Source organism: Papio anubis, chromosome 8 (assembly GCF_008728515.1).
Source record: "Papio anubis isolate 15944 chromosome 8, Panubis1.0, whole genome shotgun sequence".
Classification (NCBI taxonomy): domain Eukaryota; kingdom Metazoa; phylum Chordata; class Mammalia; order Primates; family Cercopithecidae; genus Papio; species Papio anubis.
This window is the reverse complement of record NC_044983.1, coordinates 43,745,676-43,771,290: the sequence shown is the minus strand read 5'-3', so window position 1 is coordinate 43,771,290 and position 25,615 is coordinate 43,745,676. Positions and strand designations below refer to the sequence as shown.

At 44.4% G+C, this 25,615-nt stretch overlaps 1 long non-coding RNA gene and 1 pseudogene across 1 annotated transcript; both read left to right on the top strand.

The window, feature by feature from the left end:
• Positions 1 to 1,259: 1,259 nt before the first annotated feature.
• On the top strand, positions 1,260 to 5,940 carry LOC108587223. The gene is made up of 3 exons (XR_001905517.3): positions 1,260 to 1,813; positions 3,498 to 3,678; positions 5,534 to 5,940. It is a non-coding gene; the product is annotated as an uncharacterized LOC108587223 (long non-coding RNA).
• A 12,592-nt stretch (positions 5,941 to 18,532) lies between these two features.
• On the top strand, positions 18,533 to 19,245 carry LOC110743883 (annotated as a pseudogene).
• Positions 19,246 to 25,615: the final 6,370 nt, after the last annotated feature.

The window sequence follows — 25,615 nt, the reverse complement described above, 5'->3', positions numbered from 1 at the left end:
GGTTGCAGTGAGCCAAGATCGTGCCACTGCACTCCAGCCTGGGCAACAGAGCAAGAATCCATCTCAAAAAAAACAAAAGAAAGCTTCCTGAGTTCCCTTGCTAGGAGCAGATCGCAATGATTCTTGTACAGAACTGTGAGCCAAATAAACTTATTTTCTTTGTAAATTACTCAGCCTCAGATATTCCTTTATAGCAATTCCTTTATAGCAAGGGACTAACACAAATGGCTTCCTCACTCTCTAGAACATTGCTGTGCTTAGGAGTGAGTTAAGACAGATGTCAGGAAGGAGGATTTGCATTTTAAAATCTCCCTAGGTTGTTCTATCATAGTAACTCTCTCTATGGATCCCGGTTTGGGAATTATGGATGTAGATTGGTTTCCCAAAGTAAGTCCTGCAGAACACTTGTACCACAATATTTCATAAAAATGAAGTTTCTTAATCAGAGTTTGGAGTGATGAATAGTATATGCCCTGCTTTTTTTTTTTTTTTTTTTTTTTTTTTTGGCGGGGGAGGGTTTTTTGTTTTGTTTTAAGATGGAGTTTTGCTCCTGTTGCCCAGGCTAGAGTTCAATGGTGCGATCTCAGCCCAGCTCACTGCAACCTCTGTCTTTGTTCAAGTGATTCTCCTGCCTCAGCTTCCTGAGTAGCTGGGATTACAGACATGTGCCACCATGCCTGGCTAATTTTTATTTTTAGTAGAGACAGGGTTTCTCCATGTTGGTCAGGCTGGTCTCGAACTCCTGACCTCAGGTGATCCACCTGCCTCGGCCTCCCAAAGTGCTGCGATTACAGGCCTGAGCCACCGCAACTGGCTGTCTATGCCCTTCTTGAAGATCACAGCAATTTACATACCAAAGCTCTGACATAGCCTTCAGTGAGGAAACCTGCTTAACCTTCTACCTGGAGTACTTTTTCCCTCTGATTAACACCTGGTGACTTCTCACTGTCTCGAGTCCCACAGGAACACCCATGGAGAAAAACATCCCTGGGTTCATAGACTATGCAATTTGCAAGACCCCTAGGTCACCTTAGACTAAGCTCTTTGACATTATTCTTGACAGTTGACCAACTGTCTTCTACTGGAATGGGGACCTGTCTGTCTACCCTTGTATTTCTCAAAAGTTCCAATTTTTAGAAAGTTCTTCTTTGTGTTGAAGTAAAATCAGACTCATGTAACTTCCATCCATTAATATAACAGCTGTTAGGCAGGGATCTACACCCAACATGGTGGCGCCACTTGGCATAGCAGACCCTTTGTTTGAGCAGGCCCTTTGTTCGAGACTTCCCTTCCTCTTTGAACACACCTTCAGACTTACATACGTCAGAGGTTCCGGCTGGGCAACCACACTCCCCCATGACCTGCAGCTCACCTGCATTCCACGAGTTCATAAACAGCAGTTTCGGTTAACAGTTTCCAAAGACCCCTTCCTCGTGACCCTTACTCAACTCCTGCCCTAGTAGTTTCAAGATCCCCCAGGCCCTGTTTGCACAACCAGCTTCCCTACCTCTCAGGCTATAAAAAGCCCCTACCCTCCTCCCTCAGGGCGACTTCCTCGGCCCGCACCTTTGGACCAAGGAACCTCGCCCGTGAGTCCTAATAAAAGCTATTCTCACTGCCATTTGCCTTGTGTCTTCATTCCCAGTTTGGCTCCAGCCTCAGTTTACCTTTACATTTGGTGCCGAAACCCGGGAGGAGACCCCTCCCTGGACCCCTGCTAGGTCGGGCAGGCTCTCCTCTCCCTGAGCTTGGATCCCCTCCTCAAGCCTGGAGCCGTCTCACCAAATTTAAGACTCAATTCGATCACTGCTGGGTAAGTTTTCCCCCTATCCTGAAGGCTCCCTCCAGGAGTCCCTGTCCAAAACGCACAGCCACGTCAGGGGCTCTCTCCAGTCAACTGTGACCTTGGCACCGGGGACTAGGAAACATCCAACCTCCCTGGAAGCCACCATACCTCGCACTCTGCGTGGCAGTGAGAGGACGCTCCCATTGCCTCCAGACTGCCCGCCTTGAGACCATGGGAACTACCCAGTCCAAATCAAACCAAAAATCCCCTCTGGGGTATCTCTTGGCAAATCTCCAGACTTTAAGTCTCAGCCAAGACATAAAATGAAAGTGGCTCATTTTCTTCTGCACAATAGCATGGCCACAATATAAATTGGATAATCAGTCTCAGTGGCCTGCAGAAGGCACTCTAGACTTTAATATTCTCATGGATTTGACCAACTTCTGCAAGAGACTAGGTAAATGGCACATAGGGTACTATGTTCAAGCCTTTTGGGACTTGCGTTCTCACCTAGATCTCTGCGCCCAATGCTCGTTAGCTCAGGTCCTACTCGCAAAGTCTCTTCCCTCGAGCAAGGAGAGGGATGATTCCTCCTCTTTTTCTGAGCCTCCTGACACCCTATCCCGGCCACCCCTCCGGTCTCCCACCCAACATCCTCCTTACCCTGACCCACCATTATCCCCGTCCTCATCAACGCCTCCCCTCCCTTCCACCCCTCCTGTTCCCTTACCAAACCCAACAGATTCTGTCTCCCCTACTTCCACCTCCTCCCCTTCCTCACCTGTCTCAGCCCACACTCAGTCCAGGACCGACCTCCTGTGTCCCTTACGAGAGGTGGCAGGCACCGAAGGAGTAGTCCGGGTCCATGTGCTGTTTTCGCTGGCAGACCTGTCTAAGATTGAAGAGCGTGTAGGCTCTTTCTCGGCCAACCCCACTCAGTATTTCAAAAAGTTCAGATACCTGTGTGTATGACCTCACCTGGCATGATCCCCATGTTGTTATGACCTCAACCCTGTCCCCTGAGGAATGGGAGCACATCCCAGCGGCAGCCAGGCAGCACGCTGACCAGGTTCATTTAACTGACCATGTCATGCCAGTTGGCACTGAGGCGGTGCCCTCAGCCAAGCCCAACTAGGACTAGCAGGTTGGTCAGGCAGGCTGCCGCTGCCGAGATATGATAGTCTAGTGCCTTCTTGCTGGCATGCGGGCAGCCTCTAACAGATCAGTCAACTTTAACAAATTAAAGGAGGTAGTCCAAGGTGCAGATGAAAATCCGGCCGTTTTTCTTAACTGGCTGACTGAGGCACTTATTCAGTACACTCACCTTGACCCTGCCTCCCCTGCAGGAGAAGCCATCTTGGCTTCATATTTCATTTCTCAGTCGGCCCCTGATATCCAAAAAAAAAATTTGAAAAGGTGGAGGAAGGCCCTCAAACTCCCATCCAGGATTTAGTCAAACTGGCCTTCAAGGTCTACAACTCCAGGGAGGAAGCAGCTGAGGCCCAATGACAGGCCAGGCTAAAACAGAAGGTAACTCCAAACCCAGGCCTTTGTAGCAGCCCTGAGGCTGGCTGGCTCCAGGAGCTCCCAGAAAAGAGGTACTACCCGAACACCACCTAGTGCCTGCTTCAAGTGCGGCAACAACAGCCACTGGGCCAGGTAGTGGCCTAACCCAAAGGAGCCAACTCGCCCCTGTCCGAACTGTCCGCAGATGGGCCACTGGAAGTCAGACTGCCCCGACCTAAGGATAGTTGCTGCGCCTCCACGTGACGACCCTCCTCCAGGTATTGGAGGCGCCTTCCAGCTCCTCAACACCGAGGAAGATTGAAGAGGCCCAGACTCGGGGACCCCTCTCACTCTCGCGGAGCCCAGGGTTATGCTCCAGGTAGTGGGTAAGTCCATATCCTTCCTTATGGACACGGAGGCTACCTACTCTGTTTTGCCTTCCTTCAGTGGCCCCAGCCACTCCTCCACTGTCACAGTCATGGGAATTGACGGCACTCCCTCCACCTCCAAGAAAATGAGCCGCTTTCATTTTATGTCTTGGCTGAGACTTAAAGTCTGGAGATTTGCCAAGGGCACCCCAGAGGGGATTTTCAGTTTGATTTGGACTGGGTAGTTCCCATGGTCTCAAGGCGGGCAGTCTGGAGGCAATGGGAGCGTCCTCTCACTGCCACGCAGAGTGCGGGGTACGGTGGCTCCAGACTCCTCCTCTGTCTTGCCGCCTGGATGGCTCCTTCTTCTCACACTCATTTCTTATTTCTTCGTGCCCAGTCCCCTTGTTAGGATGAGATCTCCTCTCCAAGCTAGGGGCCTCAGTTCACTTCGGACCCAACCCCTCCCCACACCTCGCATTCCTCTTCCCCCTTCTCTCACCTGACAAACCCCGCCAGGCTGACCCCCCACTCCTGTTTCCAGTCCCCACCCACCCCGATCATTGCCCAGCACCACACTCTAGTCTGCATCCGGCTAAAAGACCCTTCTAAGTTTCCCTCTAGGCCCCAGTTCCCTATCTCCCTTGAACACCGACAAGGACTAAAACCCTTCATTACATGCGTGCTCCGGCAGCACATTCTAGTTCCTGCCAACTCACCATGCAATACTCCTATCCTGCCTGTACGGAAAAGCTCTGGGGCCTATCGTCTTGTGCAGGACCTACGCCTCATCAGTGAGGCAGTAGTCCCTACCTTTCCAGTTGTTCCTAATCCATATACACTCCTCTCGCACGTTCCCCCTGACACTACCCATTTCACTGTCCTTGACCTGAAGGATGTCTTCTTTACCATCCCTCTACACCCAGACTGCCACTTTCTGTTTGCTTTTACATTGGAAGACCCAGACACTCATATTTCTTCCCAGCTGACTTGGACTGTTTTGCCTCAAAGGTTCCGTGATAGCCCCCATTTTTTCGGACAGGCACTGGCACAGGATGTTGTCCTCTGTCCCCTGACCCACAGCACACTATTGCAGTATATCGATGACTTATTACTATGTAGTCCTTCCTAGGAGTGCTCCCTTGCAGATACTGCTACACTTTTAAATTTTCTAGGCGACCGAGGTTATCAGGTTACCCCGGCTAAGGCTCAACTTTGCAGCTCTTTTGTCACCTACCTAGGCATACTCCTCACACCCACTACAAAAAGCCTCACAGCAGATAGAATAAGCCTCATTGAAACTCTCCAGCCTCCTCGGGATGCGGAAGAGATCTTGTCCTTCCTAGGACTGGTGGGCACAGTGAGTCTTATCCCGTGGCCCGACTCAGGATCTTTAAGGCCTACATCAAGGTCATAAGCAGCCTCGTCAGCCTGGCCTCTGACATCAGACAACAGGAGGAAGCCATCTCAGCTCTAGCCCAGGCAGCAAGCCCCAGGACAGCAGCAACCCTTTTTCCTGGCTAACCTTAGTCAGGGAAGGGGCTCAAGTGGTACACTTGGCCGAGGTACACAACATCTCTCATTGTTTCTTGTATGCAGCCTTGAATAAGCCCCCACTGGTTGCAGTACCCTTACCCAGCCCTTTTAACTCCTCCAACCTAACCCCCTCCTTTCCCCTTCCTGGCCGAACACTACATCAATGAGTCAGGACTAGTAGAAACCAATCTCCTCACTCTAGAAAAGATTCAGGAAAGACTCCACCAGAAAAACTTCAGATCAAAGCCCTCACTTTGGTGGTGGCAGTCGTCTGTGGCCAGTTAAGTCCTACCCTTTCTAAGTCCCTTACTAATCATTGGCTTCTTGCCACTCATAGCTCCCTGTGTCCTCCGCTTCATCCAGAACCTCGTAAAAGAAGTTTCCCGGATCACTTTCAATCAGATGCTGCTCCATCCCTACACCCGAAGTCCGACCTCCAAAAAACCCCACGACAACCCATAACAGCAGGAAGCAGCCAGATGAATGCGTCGCCCCTTTTTCTTATTAGAAAGAGGTCGGAATGTTAGGCAGGGATCTACATCCGGCATGGCAGCACCACTCGGCATAGCAGGCCCTTTGTTTGAGCAGGCCCTTTGTTCGAGACTTCCCTTCCTCTTTGAACACACCTTCAGACTTACATACGTCAGAGGTTCCGGCTGGGCAACCACACTCCCCCATGACCTGCAGCTCACCTGCATTCCACGAGTTCGTAAACAGCAGTTTCGGTTAACAGTTTCCAAAGACCCCTTCCTCGTGACCCTTACTCAACTCCTGCCCTAGTAGTTTCAAGACCCCCCAGACCCTGTTTGCACAACCAGCTTCCCTACCTCTCAGGCTATAAAAAGCCCCTACCCTCCTCCCTCAGGGCGACTTCCTCGGCCCGCACCTTTGGACTGAGGAACCTCGCCCGTGAGTCCTAATAAAAGCTATTCTCACTGCCATTTGCCTTGTGTCTTTGTTCCTGGTTCAGCTCCAGCCTCAGTTTACCCTTACAACTGCTTCTTGCTGGACAAACACAAAATAAATCTGTAATCATTCCCACATCTCAGGTTTTTGTATGTGCAAAGACAACAATCATATCATTCACTCGTTCGTCCATTCATTCATTCCAATACACCCACTTTAAGCAGACTCAGTGTTAAAGGATGGGTTTACAGCAAAGAACTAGATGAGGGCCTTTTCATGGCCCAGTGGAAGATAAACAAGTGAATGAGCCTGTGAGATAAATGCTATCACTAGGATGACATCGAGTTAAGGAGGTGTATAGAAGTGTCACCTAATCCTCTCTTACCGTGTCACAGAAGCCTTTCTAGAGGAATAAATAGCTAGGCTGATGGATGATAAGAGTTAGTCAAAGAGAAGGGGATCAATTGCACAGAGGAAGCGAGTTTCCAAACATCCAGAGATGAGACACAGCATAATGAATCTTCTCCCTTCCTCATCTAACATTCCCAGTTCCTTCAGCCATCCCCCAAATGCCACAATTTCAGTATCCCTCACTATCTTCATCCAAATTATCAGGACATTATCTCTAGTCTGATATTGTCCCTCATAAAACAGATTCGACCATAATGGTACCGTTGGGCTTCTCCAAAATGGACCTCAGTGGAGCACAACCTGGCATGAACATGGCTAACCAGGACTTGGTTAGCCTGTGTTATTTAGGGATTTTTTAGTGTTTAACACAAGACATGTGTTACAGAGCAAGAAGCAGAACAAGGCTCCATTCAATTTTCTAATTCCCACACCTAAGGCAGCCAAAGTATTCATGATCAAATCCTTGAGAAACTTAGCACTGTCATACGCGTCCGTGTGAAGAGACCACCAAACAGGCTTTGTGTGAGCAACATGGCTGTTTATTTCACCTGGGTGCAGGAGGGCTGAGTCCGAAAAGAGAGTCAGTAAAGGGAAATAAGGGTGGGGCCATTTTATAGGATTTGGGTAGGCAAAGGAAAATTACAGTCAAAGGGGGGTTGTTCTCTGGTGGGCAGGAGTGGGGATTACAAGGTGCTCAGTGGGGGAGCTTTTTGAGCCAGGATGAGCCAGGAATAGGAATTTCACAAGATAATATCATCGCTTAAGGCAAGGACCGGCCATTTTCACTTCTTTTGTGGTGGAATGTCATCAGTTAAGGCGAGGCAGGGCATTTGCAATTCTTTTGTGATTCTTCAGTTACTTCAGGCCATCCGGGGGTATACGTGCAAGTCACAGGGGAAGACATGGCTTGGCTTGGGCTCAGAGGCCTGACAAGCACTACATACAGATTTTGCTTTATGAATTACAGTGTTCAAAATAAACTACATGTGAAATAAAAATATACATTCTATACAGGTACTTCATGTGCTATCTATTGCAATTCCATAAACACTTCTCTAATTTTTTTTAAAAAAAGAAGACCTGGCACAAAAACATAATGAAACTAACATTTTAATATGGCACAGTCTATGTGTTTAACTCTCCTAATTTCAGGGTATAGGAGCTGTTTAAGTGAAGGAAAAAAATTCATAGATCATTGCACTTTAGAAATACCCATTAAGAAGCCCCTCCACACCCCAGTTTGTTCCCACTTTCCCAAGAGCACTTGCTAACTCTCATGATGATTAATAACCCCACTGTCGAGCAGAGAAAATTGTAAAAGTAGAAGAAACAGCGAGAAGAGCCCTATAGGCACTGCTTGTCCCCAGGGAAGCCATTTCTGATTTTATCTCAGACGGGTCCTTGGGGACAAGAGTCAGTGGATTCGGGGAAGGGCCACAGGGAGAAGGAGACCTCCAGCTGAACTCTGTAGTAATTTTGATCAAGTGCAAATTTTCCTGGGCAGAATCTGAGGGAGTGAACAGGAAATGCAGATACGAGCACAAAAGCTTTGGCAGGCAGGGAGGGGCAAAGCCTGAAAACCCTACTTGCTTTCTCAGCAGGGAGGACAAGGCTTGCCTCAGGCAAGATCTCAGCCCTGCGTGGAGGCCTGGATGTAAATTTGGCTCTGTTGGCTGTTGTGGAAGCACAGCGGGCTGGAGTGAGATTGGCCTTGCTGGCTGCCTGGGAACTGGTTGAGGCCTGTCACTGCCAGCTTTCCCCCACTTCCCTGGTGACCTGTAAGAAGCAGCAGAGGTAACAGTAATCCCCCTTGGAACATAACTCCATTGGCCTGAGAACCACTTCCCCATCCCCCACAGTGACTGCAGTAAGCCCTCCCCAAGAAGACTCTGAGCCCAAACACACCTAAAGCTGCCCCCACCTGGTCGTCTTTCTGTAACTCCCCTGGTAGCCAAAGGCAAAAGGCATAAACTCACGAGAGCTCTCTGGCCCTGCCCATCCCCTGAGAAACCTGAATATTTATTCACACGACCTTAGGGCAAGCTTGTATTGCCTATATTACCATAGCTGATGCTCTCTTGAAAGTGCCACCTCCTTGCTGGACCAACACACTCAAGCTGTTACAGTAACTCACAACAAACAATCCTGCTCCAAGGAAGGAAAAAACAACAGCTAATTCTACTGCCTGTAATGTCCTGGCTAACCAGAGGTCCTGAGTCTATCCACATGACTACTTCACTGCTAGCATAACTAGCATTTGAGAAAACCAGCACACTAAACAAAACTACAAGCAAGGACTCTCACAGAGTCCACTTCACTCCCCTGCTACCTCCTCTGGAGCAGGTGCTGGTATCCATGGCTGAGAGACCTGAAGATGGATCACATCACAGGACTCTTTGCAGGCACCCCCCAGTACCAGCTTGGAGCCCAGTAGCTTTGCTGCATGGCTAGACCCAGAAGAGCAAAAGCAATCACTGTAGTTTGGCTCTCAGGAAGCCCCACCCTTAGGGTAAGGAGAAGAACACCACATCAAGGGAGTACCCCATGGGATGAAAAAATCTGAACTGCAGCCCTTGAGTTCCAGATCTTCCCTCTGACATAGTCTACCCAAATCAGAAGGAAGCAGAAAAGGAATTCTGGTAATATGACAAAACAAGGTTCTACAACACCACAAAAAGATCACACTAGCTCACCAGCAATGGGTCCAAACCAAAATGAAATCTCTGAATTGCCAGAAAAAGAATTCAGAAGGTCAATTATTAAGCTAATCAAGGAGGCACCAAAGGAAAGTGAAAAATGACTTAAATAAATTAAACAAAAATACAGGATATAGATGAAAAAATCTCCAGGGAAGTAGATATCATAAATAAAAAACAATTGCAACTTCTGGAAATGAAAGACACACTTATAGATATGCAAAATACATTGCAAAGTTTCAACAACTGAATCGAACAAGTAGAAGAAAGAATTTCAGAATTCAAAGACAAGGCTTTCAAATTAACCCAATCAGACAAAGACAAAGAGAAAAGCATCAAAAAAATGAAACAAAGCCTCCAAGAAGTTTAGGATTATGTTAAACAACCAATTCTAAGAGTAATTGGTGCTCCTGAGGAAGAAGAGAAATCTAAAAGTTTGGAAAACTTATGTGAAGGAATAATCGAGGAAAACTTCGCTGACCTTACCAGAGATCTAGACATCCAAATACAAGAAGCTCAAAGAACACTCAGGGAATTCATCACAAAAAGATTATCATCTAGGCACATAGTCATCAGGTTATCTAAAATCAAGCAAAGAAATCTGTGAGGTAAAATCATCAAGTAACCTATAAAGGAAAACCTATCAGATTAACAGCAGATTTCTCAGCAGAAACCCTACAACCTAGAATGAATTGGGGTCCTACCTTTAGCCTCCTTAAACAAAACAACTATCATCCAAGAACTTTGTATCCAGTAAAACTAAGCTTCATAAATGAAGGAAAGATAAAATTTTCTTCAGACAAACAAATGCTGAGAGAATTCACCACTACAAAACCAGCACTACAAGAATTGCTAAAAGTTCTAAATCTTGAAACAAAACCTTGAAATACACAAAAATAGAACTTCCTTAAAGCATAAATCTCACAGGGCCTATAAAACAATAACACAATGAAAAAAAAAGATATTCAGGCAGCATCTAGCACAATTAACAGAATAGTACCTCACATCTCAACGCTAATGTTCAATGTAAGTGGCCTAAATGCTCCATTTAAAAGATACAGAATGGCAGAATGAATAACAGTTCACTCAAGTACCTGATGTCTTCAAGAGACTCACCTAAAGCATAAGGACTCACACAAACTTAAGGCAAAGGGGTGGAAAAGATATTCCATGCAAATGAAAACCAAAAGCAAGCAGAAGTAGTTATTCTTATATCAGACAAAACAGACTTTAAAGCAACAACCATTAACAAAGACAAAGAGGGATATTAATATAATGATAAAAGTACTAGTCCAACAGGAAAATATCACAATCTTAAATATGCATGCACGTAACACTGGAGCTCCCAAAATTATAAAACAATTACTACTAGACCTCAGAAATGAGATATACAGCAACACAATAATAGTGAGAAGCTTAAATACTCCACTGGCAGCACTAGACTGGTCATGAAGACAGAAAGTCGACAAAGACACAGGCCAGGCACAGTAGCCCATGCCTGTAATCCCACCACTTTGGGAGGCTGAGGTGGGTGGATCACTTGAGGTCGGGAGTTCAAGACCAGCCTGGCCAACATGGCAAAACCCTACCTCTACTAAAACTACAAAAATGAGTTGGGTGTGGTGGCACATGCCTGTAATCCCAGCTATTTGGGAGGCTGAGGCAGGAGAATTGCTTGAACCCAGGAGGCAGAGGCTGCAGTGAGCCAAGATTGTGACATTGCACTCCAGTCTGGGTGATACAATGAGACCTTGTCTCAAAAAAAAAAAAAAAAAAAAAGAAAGAAAAGACAAGAAAGAAAGAAACAATGGACTTAAACTATATCTCAGAACAAATATCATTAATAGATATTTACAGGACATTTTACCCAATATCTACCCAATAACTGTAGAATATACATTCCATTCATCAGCACATGGAACATTCTCCAAGACAGACCGTATGATAGTCCACAAAACAAGTGTCAATAAATTTAAGAAAATCAAAATTATATCAAGTACTCTCTCAGACCACAGTGGAATAAAATGAAAACAACTCCAAAATAAACCATCAAAACCATGCAAATATATGGAAATTAAATAATCTGTTCCTGAATGATCATTGAGTCAACAATGAAATTGCAATAGAAATTTAAAAGTTCTTTGAACTGAATGATAATAGTGACACAACCTATCAAAACCTCTGGGATACAGCAAAAGCTGAGCTAAGAAGAAAGTTCATTGCATTAAACACCTACATCCAAAAATCTGAAAGAGCACAATCCAAGGCCACACCTCAAGGAGCTAGAGGAACAAGAACAAATGAAACCCAAACCCAGCAGAAGGATAGAAATAACAAAGATTAGAGCAGAACTAAATGAAATTGAAACAAACAAACAAAAAAAATAGAAAAGATAATGAAACAATAAGGTGGTTATTTGAAAAGGTAAACAAAATTGATAGACCATTAGTGAGATTAACCAAGAAGAAAAGAGAGAAGATCCAAATAAGCTCAATTGAAATGAAATGGGAAATATTACAACTGATACCACAGAAATACAAAAGATCATTCAAGGCTACTATGAACACTTTAACATCCACAAACTAGAAAACCTAAAGAAGAGGAATACCTATCTGGAAATATACAACCCTCCTAGATTTAACCAGGATGAAATAGAAACTCTGAACAGACCAATAACAAGCAGTGAATTAAAATGGTAATTTTTTTTTAAAAGTCCAGGACAGATGGATTTGTTGTCACACGCTGAGACAGAATTGAGGACACAGACACATGTGGGTGGGTTGAGGTGTGGAAAGTTTAATAGAAGACAGGAGAGAGGAGAGCAGCTCTTTGCAAAAGAGAGACAGATGTCCAAAAAAAAGGGGAGGCAACAGACTGCAGCAGATTTTATAGGCAGGCTGGAAAAGGTGGTGTCTGATTTACATAGGGCTTACATATTGGTTCAATCAGATATGACGTCTACATAGTGTGTGGGGAAGGCCGGTTGCCCCACCCAAATTGTCTTATGCAAATAAGCTTTCCGTTGATCAGTGTCATCTTGTCTGCTCCTTTACAGTACACGTAGCTGGCAGAGAAGGGAAGATGGAGCCACTATTTTCAAAATGCCTAGTCCTTAGTTCCTGCTGGCATTCACTTGCGCAAGCTCCCAGCTTACAGGCTGTTCTTTCTTAGAAAATGATTTGGAGCTGTTTTTAATTAAAAAGAAAAGCCTTAGCAAGGACTCCCATGCCCTTGCTATCTGCCTAAGTAATTCCTTCTTAGCTCCTATATCATTCTCTTCTCTGGAGTGGTAACCCTAACTGCTGTTAGTGGGTATTGGGTGATGACTCTTTCTGGCTACTTCCTGCTGAAAAGGGGCATTGTGTGGGGAACCGCAGCTAGGACTCCTCCTGGAATCGATCTAAGGGTCCTTGGAAGAAAGGTGTGTCCATGTATGGCTCAGTGTGCAGCACCATCTAGTTTGATTGCTTCTAGGCAAGAGGAAATAATTCGAGTTATAGTATTGAGTAGACAAGTTCCAAACATTAATATAAAATATATGAGCAAGAGGGGGCTTAATGAAGCTAACCAGTTCCACAGTGAAGACTGGAATTTATTAAAGAGGGATTGTAGCCATCCAGGGCTGGAGCCTGCATTTTCTCTTAATCTGTCAATGATTTTCACTTGACCTTTAAGCACCTGTAGGTTTTCTTCAACTTGACTAGAGGTGTTGATCCAGAAGCAGCATGTTTCATGTAAGACTGCACAGGTACCACCTACCTCAGCTATAAGGACATCCAGGGCCCATCTATTCTGTGTTACTGCTGAGCCTAAAGAGTCTATGGATTGATTTTGTGCTTCTATGACTCCTACTATTGCCTTCCATCTGGATTGCATCATAATAGAAAAGTACTGGCCTTTCAAAGAGAGGAATACCAGCAAATCAGAAGAGGCCTCTGGTTATAGAATTCCCCATCCATAGTCTTTCTAAGATGGGATTGTCATGTGCATGTCCTCCCCAATCTTCTCTTTCAGTTAAATTTCCATATGAGAGTATGGAAATGATAGATCTCTTTGTTCGGCATGTCTGAGATAGTGCACTTTCTAAAAGAGAACCTAGGTTAGGAATATCCCCAGATGATGCAGCCATGTCAGTAGAATTTAAAAATAATAGTTTGGAGAACATTGCTACTATAGTGCATGTTCCTTAGTGTTATTGAACTGAGGAAACCATTTGGGACAGACCCAGCAATTAGTCTTGTTGTACAAATGGGCAATGACTGATACTGTAAGTGCTAAAGGGTGTGATGTAATCACTAAATCCAATAAAAAGTCCTTGCAGACTCAGTGATAGTAAAATTTTCATGCTTCCTCTTTGTTGGTAACTATTATCCCTGTTATAAGGATAATAATTAAGCAAAATACTGTGTCCGGATTTGGTTCCTTCTTGGTCTTGCTGACTTCAAGAATGAAGCTGCAGACCTTTGCAATGAGTGCTACAGCTCTTGAAATGGTGTGCCTGGAGTTTGTTCCTTCAGATGTGTCCAGAGTTTCTTCCTCCTGGTGGATTCATGGTCTTGCTGACTTCAAAAATGAAGCCACGGACCTTTGTAGTGAGTGTTACAGCTCTTAAATGTGGTGTGGACCCAAAGAGTGAGCAGCAGTAAGATTTATTGTGAAGAGTGAAAGAACAAATCTTCCACAGTATGGAAGGGGACCCAAGCAGGTTTCTGCTGCTGGCTGGGGTGGCCACCTTTTATTATTTGTCCCTACCCATGTCCTGCTGATTGGTCCATTTTACAGAGTGCTGATTGGTGTGTTTACAATCCTTTAGCTAGACACAGAGTACTGATTGGTGCGTTTTTACAGAGTGCTGATTGGTGCGTTTACAATCCTTTAGCTAGACAGAAAAGTTCTCCAAGTCCCCACTTGACCCAGGAAGTCCAGCTGGCTTCAACTTTCAATCACCCCTCTAAACAGGACACCCCAACTGCTGTTGGGAATTGGGCAATGACTGTGTAGCAACTTCCTGTTGGATAGGGGTGAAGAAGGGGCCCTGCAGTGGTAGTATCTTCCAGAGGGGAACTGTCTAGGCCAGCCAAAGGGCCAGTAGGTCAATCCAGGGGTCCTCAGTAAAAGTCATTAGTTGAGCTCATTTGGGGTTCCATTTGTAAGACCATCTGTAGCTTGATGGCCTCAATCCTAGAGGAAACAAATTTGACAAGGAGGTTAAAAATACAAGGCCCAAAGGCAAGTAATAGCAAGATGGCTGTCACGGGACCTAGAAAGGGGAGAAGTCATGTCACCCAACTCCAGAGGTTGGTATAAGAGTTTGAACGATGCTGTCTGATTTCAGAAGCCTTTTCCTGTAAACACAGGGTGGCATCTCTTACTATCCCTGACTGGTTAGTGTAAAAACAACACTCTTCCCCTAAGAAGGTGGTGAGTCCTCCTTTCTCAGCAGTAAGGAGGTCTAGGCCTCAGTGGTTTTGGAGAGTCATTGCTGCCAAAGAGCCTATTTGGGATTGTAGAGTAAGGATAAATTTCGTTATTTCTTGCAAACTATCTAAGAGGTAGATATAGGTTGAAGTTTTCCACATAAGAAGAATATGCCTTGGCTTTGTAGATAGAAATTTACCCTGGCTTTCAAAGGAATAGGATATACTTTTTTTTTCTTTACTTTTTCTATCTCTCTCTCTCTCTTTGACTCCTTCTTTGTCTCTGTCTCTTCCTCTCTCTCTCTCTCTGTCTCTTTCTCTCTTTTCTTTCTGCTGGTCTTTCCCTGCCTCTGCCAGCCACTTATGCTGCTGTTCTCCCCTCTCCTTCCCCTTTTTGATGGATTTGGCAGTGTAAGACTGCCACCTCCTTGGGTTTTTGCACTCATGTAGTAACTCCATGATTTCCTTGTGGTATTTAATGGGGTTCCCCCAGAGATTAGGAACTCCCTTTCTTTCCATATTGCAGCATGGGCATGTAGGATTAGATAAGCATACTTGCTATCTGTATACACATTTATTCTTTTTCCCTTTCCCAGTTCTAAGGCTTGGGTAAGTGCTACTAGTTCTGCTAACTGGGCGCTGGTCCCTGGGGAAAGAGGCTTACTTTCCAGTACTGTTACATCACTAACTATGGCATAGCCTGCCCTTCGTATCCCATTCTCCACAAGTGAACTTCTATCAGTATATAGGTTAAGGTCAGGATTAGCTAAGGGGACTTCTAAGAGATCCTCTTGGGTGGCATAAGTCTGGGCTATAATTTGTTGCAGTCATGCTTGACTGGTTCATCATCCTCTGGGAGAAAAATGGCAGGGTTGAGGGCTGCACATGTGCATATTTGAAGCACCAGTCCCTCAAGGAGTAGCGCCTGGTATCTAAGCAGGTGGTTTGTCTGATAGACATAAACTTCTTTTGGCACCTAGTATTCCATTTAGGTCATGAGTAGTCCAGACAGTGAGATCCTTTCCTTGTATTACTTTGATAGCCTCTGACACTAAGATGGCCACCACCACAACTACCCGTAAACAGTGAGGCCAGCCTTTTGCTACTATAACAATATCCTTACTTAGGTAAGCCACTGGTTGTGGGGTTGTCCCACGAGTCTGAGAAAGGACCCCAAAAGCTATTCCTGCTCTCTCTGTGAAGCATAAAGATAAGTTTTGTCCCATGAGAAGGCTTAAGGCTGGAGCTTGAGCTTGTTCCTTCCAATGCCCAGGCTTCAGGGTTGATTCCCTTCTCAAGCAGGGGACAGCAAATGAGTAACTTTTTCCCCATATTCATGTGGATAACAGCTCCAGCTGTGGCTAACATATCCCTCCCTAATAAGGGTATGGGACTTTCAGGCATAACAAGAAAGGCATGTGAAAAGAGCAAAGTCTCCCAATTACAACTAAGGAGGTGGGAGAAATACCTGGTTACAGGCTGTCCCAGAATTCCTCAGATGGTAACGGACCTTGAGGACAGCTGTCTGGGACAGGAGATTAACACTGAGAAAGCTGCGCCAGTGTCCAGGAGGAAGTCAATTTCCTGGACCTCTATGGTTAAACTTACCCGGGGCTCAGTGACGGTGATGACATGAGCTGGCTCTTGCCCCGGACACCCTTAGTCCTGTTGTCGGATCATCTGGTTGGGGACTTCTAGCCCAAAGAAACTTTGTCCTCTGGGGCAGTGCGCCTTCCAGTGATTACCTCGGCATAGTGGACACGGGCGAGGGGGGCAGCTTATTTCTTGTTGGACAATCTTTTTTTAAGGTGTCCTTGCAAACCACAATGGTAACAAGCCCTACTGGGTGATTAGCCTGCTCCATTTTCTGTCCTCTCTGAATCACCAAGGTTTGTTTGTCTGAGAGCCATGACTAAGGCTGTAGCCTTTCTCTGATCTCGCTTTTCCCTTTCAGCCTGTTCCTCTTGGTCCCTATTATAGAACACTGAGGTTGCCAGGTTTAATAATGCCTCCAAATTTTATTCAGGGCCCAGGGCTCACTTTTGGAGCTTTCTCCTGATATCTGTGGCTGATTGGGTAATAGACTTATCTTTTAGGATCAAATGACCCTCGAGTGAGTTGGGTGACAGGGGAGTATATTTTCTTAAGCTGCTCAAGGAAGGCAAAAGGATTTTCTTCCTTTCCCTGAGTTATGGTGGACATGATTCAATAATTCATGGGCTTTTTCCTAATTCTCCTTAGTCCTTCTAGAACACAGGTCAACAGATGTTTGCAACTCCAATCCCCGTGATCTGAGTCGAGGTCCCAGTGGGGATCCATACTGGGGATGACTTGCTGACTGGTAGGGAATTTGTCCCTTTCTTCGGCTCTCATTCTATCATTTACTTGACTAAGATACCAGATATCTCCAAACTCTCAGGCTGCAACTAAAGCTGCATTCTTTTCACTAAAGGCCAGGGTTTGATCTAACAATAGTGTGACATCTCTCCAAGTGAGATCCGAGGTTTGCCCTAGACCCTGTAGGACATCTATGTACCTATCAGGATCATCTGAAAACTTTCCCAGGTCTGCCTTGATCTGCTTTAAATCAGAGAGGGAGAAGGGGACATGTAGGTTGGGCCAAATGCTCCTCCCCCTACAGCTTGAAGGGGACATAACCAATAGCCAAGGGGTTTTTGTTGTCCCTTGGAGATTTTTTTGCTTGTTTCCTTCTGGGTGGGGAAGATTAGAGGAGGCTTATCATTAACAGGAAAGGGAGCTATAGGGAGGCTAGGATATGGGGGTAAGCTAAGAGGTCCTCTTGTGGGATGCAAATTGCAAGTTTTACATAATTGTGGATTATCCTTCAATGAAAAGAAAGCTTGGACATAAGGTATTTCACTCCATTTGCCTTCCGTCTTACAGAAAAGGTCAAACTGCAGGATAGTATTGTAATTTATACTTCCCTCAGGTGGCCATTTTTCCCCATCAGGGAGAGAATACTGGGGCCAGGCCATACTGCAGAAAAAAATGAGCTGCTTCTTTTTCAGGGTTTGTGGGTCAAATTGGTCCCAAGGACTTAGGATGCATTTCAAGGGTGAGCCTGTTGATGCCTGAGTGCTTCCTATCTGAAAGAAAAAACTGTTCCCAGTTTTGGTTTGTCCACCTCCCCCCACCCCACCCCAATAACTCGTCGTTACCGATCCTGCTGATTGGAATAGTTGTGCTCACTGATGCAGCAGCAGAAACCCTGCTTGCCCAAGAACCCGCAACAGTCTCTGGACCCTGCTGATCAGAATAATTGCGCTCACTGACGCAGCAGCAGAAACCCCAGTTTTCCTCTTACACCACAAAGAGGACTGAGGAAGGTTGGATTTAGTAGCCCTTACCAACACATTCTTTTTTTTTTTTTTTTTTTTTTTTTTTTGGGGCGGAGTCTCGGCTCTATCCTGAGGCTGCAGTGCAGTGGCGGATCTCAGCTCACTGCAAGCTCTGCCTCCGGGTTTTACGCCACATTCTCCTGCCTCCCAGCCTCCCGAGTAGCTGGGACTACAGGCGCCGCCCACCTAAGCCGGCTGATTTTTGTAATTTTTAGTAGAGAGCCCGGGGTTTCACTGTGTTTCGCCAGGATGGTCTGATCTCCTGACCTCGTGATCCGCCCGTCTCGGCCTCCCAAAGTGCTGGGATTACAGGCTTGAGCCACCGCGCCCGGCCCACCAACACATTCTTGAAAACCTGCACCCTTGCCTGTCCTCCTTGATCACAAAGAGGACTGAGAAAAATCAGATTTAGTTTCCCTTACCAACACATTCTCAAAAATCTTAGAGTCCTAAGCATTCTCCTGTTAGTATTAGGACCTTACCCCTGTCCTATAAATATGTTATGCCCCAAAAATGAAGTGAAGGGCCATACCCTGAGGGAGGGAAGGGATTTTCAGTGTTGGAAGAGTGACACCTTCGGTCCTCACTTATATGAATAGGAAGGATATAATTTCTGAGGCTCTCCATATCCTAGCTTCAGGAATAGCTTTTGTTAGGCCTGCTTGTCTGAGGAGGGATCCTAAAAGGATAGTTGGTCTCCCCACCCAATGGGGCTCTGGGCAAAAATTATGTCTTTCTAATTGGTGAGCCCAGGTGCCTAAAGAAAGGAACAGAGGTCATGTGCATGGCCTCTGTAAGTACACAGTCGTTTCCAGTAGACCCTGAGACTACAGTTCTGCTTGCATTCTCGGGGGTCAGTGTCGGTCTTGGGTCTGGCCATGCCTGAACCTGCAAAGTCTGCACCAGCTCCCAAGAAGAGCTCCAAGAAAGCTGCCACCAAAGCCCAGAAGAAAGACGGCAAGAAGCGCAAGCGCAGCCACAAGGAGACCTACTCCATCTACATGTACAAGGTGCTGAAGCAAGTCCACCCCGACACCGGCATCTCGTCCAAGGCCATGGGCATCATGAACTCCTTTGCCAACGACATCTTCTAGCGCATCATGGGAGAGGCGTCCCACGTGGCGCACTACAACAAGAGCTCCACCATCACGTCCTGTGAGATCCAGAAGGCCCTGCGCCTGCTGCTGCCCGGCAAGCTGGCCCAAGCACGCCTTGTCCCAGGGCACCAACGTGGTCACCAAGTACACTGGCTCCAAGTGAGTCCCGGCTGCTTGACTCCAAAGTCTCTTTTCAGGGCTACTTAACCCCCTCAGTGAAAGAATCTTTCTTGTGCTGTCAGTCCCAGTTTATATTTTTGGCTTCCCGTCTGCTTAACTTTTGGAGAGCACACAACTCCACCAAGCACAGATAACTATATTCTTTTCACATAGGCATTGTTGTAAGTAAGCTTACATAGATTGATAGTGGTATCTTACTATGGTATAGATATGCTGGGGTTTGCCTTAGGGGCTGCTCTTGAAACTCTCTTTGTTCTGCCTATGTACCCGTGAATATGTGCCCAGCAAATCGTTTCCTGGTTAGAAATGCAGTGTTAATTTTGATAAGCTTATGTAAGATCAAATTGTCTATATGAACAAAGGTTGGGTCTGCTCTTCAGTGGTAAAATGAAGGTAGAGATTAAATACATTGTGTGCTCTCAGATGTGTACTTAAAAGGGAATAAATAGTTCAACTTTTATTTTAAAAAAAAAAAAGAAAGAAAGAAAGAAAGAAAGAAAGAAAGAAAGAAAGAAAGAAAGGAACAGAGTCCTGAGGTTTATACTAGAAATCATTCTTATAGGAGAAACTAGAAAAGCACCAGAGACAGGGAGTGGTTTTTAGAAGACGGACTAGCTTCGGAGAAGAGAAGCAAGAGGAAGTTTGTTTCACAGGCATTAGGACCCAGGAGGCAAGGGTCAGAATAGATAGGATAGATGGGAGAGTCTTGATTGGGTGACATGACTTTGAGAGTTCCGCTCATGGCTACAGAGGCAACCAACTTTTTGTCGGGACCCCGGAGCTGAATGGCTTTCCTCTCTGTCGACCCTCGACTCAACCCCAAAATGCAAGAAAAGTGGAAGCTGGTTCCAGGCAAACCAACACTCCCAACTGTGAAGAGTCCTTTCCCAGAAACCTGACACCTTTGTCTTTAGTCCGGCAGCCACGCTAGTTGCTTTTAACTGGCGACAGGTGCCTGGTATTTAGCCCCCAAATTCTAAGGAAAAATAGGACAGAATAGCAAGTGAAAGGGGTCCAATGATACTTAGCGCTTGGCAATTGTCCTTTCGTGGTCACCAAGATGTGTCCCATCTGGGTCACCAAGACATGTCTGGAGTTGGTTCTTTCCAGTGGGTTCTTGGTCTCATTGACTTCAAGAATGAAGCTGTGGACCTTTGCAGTGAGTGTTACAGCTCTTTAAAGATGGTGTGTCCGGAGTTTGTTCCTTCAGATGTGTCCAGAGTTTCTTCCTTCCATTGGGTTCGTGGTCTCGCTGACTTCAAGAATGAAGCCACGGACCTTCACAGTGAGTGTTACAGCTCTTAAAGGTGGTGCAGACCCAAAGAATGAGAAGCAGCAAGCTTTACTGTGAAGAGCAAAAAAACAAAGCTTCCACAGCATGGAAGGGGACCTGAGCAGGTTGCTGCCACTGGCTGGGGTGGTCAGCTTTTATTCCCTTATTTGTCTCCACCCACATCCTGCAGATTGGTCCATTTTACAGAGTGTTGATTGTTCCATTTTACAGAGTGCTGATTGGTGTGTTTACAATCCTTTAGCTAGACTCAGAGTGTTGATTGATGCATTTTTACAGAGTGCTGATTTGTGCATTTACAATCCCTTAGCTAGACACAGAGCACGGATTGTTGAGTTTTTACAGAGTACCGCTTGGGGCATTTACAATCCTTTAGCTAGACAGAAAAGTTCTCCAAGTATCCACTTGACCCAGGAAGTCCAGCTAGCTTCAACTCTCAATACTACAGCAATGGAAACTCTCTGTCAAATAATTCAGTTAGAAGATGCTACTATGTATAGTTCTACTACAAATAATAGAGTTATAGCAATTCCTGCAAGGGTGAGGTAGTAGATTATTTACATCTAAAATTTTACCTGCCAACATACAGAATTTCCCTTTGGGGTTCTATGAAGTTCCTTGGCTTTATTTTCCCAAACAAAGAAACCTCTGGGTTATGTGCACCCTACTCACTTTTATTACCTGGCAAAATTTGCAGAATAATTGCCCAGAAGTAGCATATTAATTCAGATTTTTACATTACCCATCCCTTTTTGTTTCTTTCAAGCTGCAGAAGATAACCACTTGATTCACAGGAATAAGCAGAGTTAGTCTAAAATGTAGGCCAAAATCTTAAAAACAATTAATAAGACTAGGACTTAATGACAAATGTATATATAATAAGCTTTGGAACATAATTTCTCTCTCCAGTCCTCCTTTTTGGTTAAAACAAATTATGATAGGATCATGTCATTTGTAGAATAAACTTTAGCCTTATACTTGGCCTGATCGTTTGCATAAAGTGCAGCAAGAATGTTTAATTCAACATAGGCCTTTTTAAATGGCTTTGATAGAATGCCATTCCACAAGGAATTTCAAATAAGACCTTTTAAAGCCAAGTTCAGCCATGGGTTTTTATCCTCAAATACCTGTGAATTGGGTGATCCTTTTCTCTTAAGGTCCCAAGATAAACTGGGAGCTCCTGGACCTGTTAGAAAGTGATATTCTTGGCCAGGCATGGTGGCTCAGGCCTGTAATCCCAGCACTTTGGGATACTGAGGTGGGAGGATCATGAGTCAAGAGATCAAGACCATCCTGCCCAACATGGTGAAACCCCATCTCTACTAAATATACAAAAAAGTTAGCCGGGTGTGATGGTGCGCACCTGTAATCCCAGTCACTTGGGAGGCTGAGGCAGGAGAATTGCTTGAACCCAGGAGGTGGAGGTTGCAGTGAGCCGAGATCATGCCACTGCACTCCAGCTTGGTGACAGAGAGAGACTCCATCTCAAAAACAACAACAACAACAAACGATATTCTTTACTGACCACCAATTAGAAACCCTGTGCAAGGACTGTGTACGAAAGATATGAGGCCAGTTCTCTCCATAGGGCTTTTATTGGCTCTGCAAGTTGAGATTGACTCCTTAAAGGGAAGCATACACTTCCAGTCAAAGCCTTGATGAAATAACCAGTTTTCACAATTGTGTCCTCTTGGAAAAAAAGAAAATGGATTCCTATTGCATTGCTGCAAACTACTATATTGCCATAAGTTAAGCATACTCACAGATAGTTTCAAAATTCTAGCAGAACCAGGCAGAGAGAAACAAACGTACTCCAAAATTTTTTCACAGGAGTATATCTTACTCGGTTATTAAAGGCCATAAACAGTTCAAAATAAGTTTCCTCAACTCTGAAAAATGAAACAAGATCAGCAATATTTCAAGCAAAAGTCAAAAAGGTTGCTTTAACTTTCTGAGTGCAGTCCATTTCATTAACTCTTGTTTTGCTTGATATACATGAACATTTCAGTTCTTCATGAGTCCCATACATTCTTTATTTCAATGTTACAATCTTCAAAGCTATTAAAAACCCACATTTGAGAATACCTGGTTAGGTCGTTAATATAGCTTGATTGTAACTCATCTTTTGAGAAAGAACAAAGCAAGACAACAATTGTCTGTGAATGACAAAATTTCCAGGGTAGTTACAGTTAAAAGCATGACTGACAAAGGACTTTAGTTATCTCTGTGGCTTACGATAACTTTACCCTTAATTATGATTGATAGCATATATTCAGACCTTAGAATTTTAGAAACCCCATACAATTTTAGAAAATATATTAGTATTATTCACCAAAATATAACCTAAAGAAGATTGGACACCTTTTGAGCAATTCCATGTAACTAAACACATCAAATAATCCTGTTCACCTCTTCTCTAGATGTTTCAGAGGTCCTCTTAGCCATCTAGAAAGCCAGGAATCAGGAAAGACAATTTTGAAACTTGGAGTTTGATTTTGGGATGATGAAATAGAATTCCAAATTGCCATAAATTATTTGTTTTGCCAAAATGATGACTCAAAAGGCAAAAACCTTTCATTAGCCTTTACTATTACATGAAAATCCTGTTCAAAGCCAAATTTTAGCCTTGCATTAATTTCATTAATTTAGTAATATTAACTTCAAACTGTTTAAATGAAACCTTATAGACAATTCCATCTAATCTTTTCTTTTTTTTCTCTTTCTTTCTTTTTTTTTTTTTTTTTTTTTTTTTGAGATGGAGTCTCACTCTGCCGCCCAGGCTGGAGTACAGTGGCGTGATCTCGGCTCACTGCAAGCTCTGCCTCCCAGGTTCATGCCATTCTTCTGCTTCAGCCTCCTGAGTGGCTGGGATTACAGGCCCCCGCCACCACGCCCAGCTAATTTTTTGTATTTCTTGTAGAGATGGAGTTTCACCGTGTTAGCCAGGATGATCTATATCTCCTTACCTCGTGATACACCCACCTTGGCCTCCCAAAGTGCTGGGATTACAGGCGTGAGCCACTGCACCCCAGCCAAAGTGCTTATTTTTCTTTAAGCCAATCAATTAGAGCTCTTTTTATAGACATTACACACAACACATATATAGTGACACAAACAGAAGGTTCAGCATTTGTAAGATTTGTCATTTGCCAGTTTCTTAACTGCATTATTGGCTTCAGGTTGGCGCCCTTGGAGAAAAAGGGCCAGGAAGGCATGCATTTCTAGGGCATAATAAACAAGCACAGCTGAAGGCAAAGACAGATCCCCAAAATTAAGGTTGCCATTTTATACTGGATTTTGGATCCCCTAAAAGAGGGAGATACTATGGGAGAAGACAGAGCAGTGCTTCTACCATGCATTTCATTGCAAGGCAACCCAAAGCCAATCAGCTTATTTTGTAATCAGTCCATCCTCCATGGGAGTCTCATCTCACAGTGGGGAGTGGAAATGTTTCCATATCTTTCAGGTGGCCAAGAGCATGCTTCTCTGATTTACAACTACTGTTAGCCATCCCTTAAAGTGTATTTCTTACCTTGTTATTACACAAAGCCCTCTCCTAATGTGGATTAATTTTATACCCCCAAAACTCCAAACGGACAGATAACACAATGCAAAACAAAACAGACCCTTTGATTTTGAGAGGGAACTATCCACTTTTAATTTCTGGGGTTTTATGAGGAAAACAGAGGGGTTTTTTTTCCCAAAACGGAATCTGTGGTGCCTCCTACATTATGAGTGGCAAGAAAAAAAATGGAGAAAAATAATTCTGTCAACTGAGAAGAAAAAAGCCTTTTTCCAGAAAAACAATATCCAAGAAGAAAAACATATAAAGGCATTTTAAATATACCTATAACTTGAATATCCACTTTTAATTAAGCTGAGAAAACCCTTTTAAATCCCTTATTACTCGACTTTAGCCACACCAAGCAGTTAAGATCTTTGGCTTTTGAAATTTATAAAAAGTAACCTACAGGTGAAACCAACAAGCCTTAATTAAGTTATGACTTAACCATGAGTATACAAGAGATTTTCAAAGGGGTGATAAGCAGTTTTTGAGACTGTCATTGCAAAATTGTGACTGAGATAGTGAATGAGATCTGATCCAACCAACTCTATTTTGTTTCTAGCCCCCAAGCTGTCCTTGCCCATCCCTGGGTATAGGCCAAACCAACTTTGGGAGGAGCCTGGTTTACAGTGTAGTCTAAAACAAAGATAATAACAGTCCCTTCTTAAGATACACTTCCCTGTTGCCTGGGGACCAGACCAAGAAACTAGCCACAAGATTAGAAACCATGGCCTAGGAGTCACGCAGCTAGAGCCTACAAGATTTTGACCCTCTCTAAACTGCTCCCAAGAGGAGTGCTTAAGATATTTTGTAAACCCTGCCCTTGATGGATCAGCTGACACCACTCAGATTGATAAACTGGCTTATCTGATTTTATGGCCCTCACCCAGGAACTCACTTAGCACGAGAAAACAGCCACCACTGTAAAATGGCAGACACTAAAAATAGTATTCCTATATGGCTACAGGTCATGTTCACAAATACATGAAACAAGGTGGAGGCCTATAGCCATGTTCATTAATGACCATTTTGCTGGGCTGGCTTGAACAGCAGGCTTATGGGGTCCTTGGTCTGCATCTTAACCTAAAATACCCCTTCTTTTGACAAAACTGTGCAGAAAGACACACAAAGCACTTGAGATTGGCTACAGCTTAAGACCAACCTCACAAATCCTTTTTCATTAATTAAAATTTTACAAAGAATATACAAGAATCCTTATTATCCTTTTTACCACTTTGCATACGGAGAGAGAAGCCAAAAGCTTCATTAGTTAAAAAAAAAAAAAATAGAAAAAATCTTGTACCCTTTTGTTGGCATGTCAGGCTTCTGAGATTCCCTTCCTGCTAGCTCAATTCTAAGCCAAGTATTTTAAGGTTTGGGGAAATTAACTTTTCCTAGTTTGGAGCAACATTATAAAGGAAGAGATAGGAGCCATTTTAAACTGTCAAAGAAAGAAAAACACCATAGAAAGATCTGGGAGTTCCAGTTATGGTTATC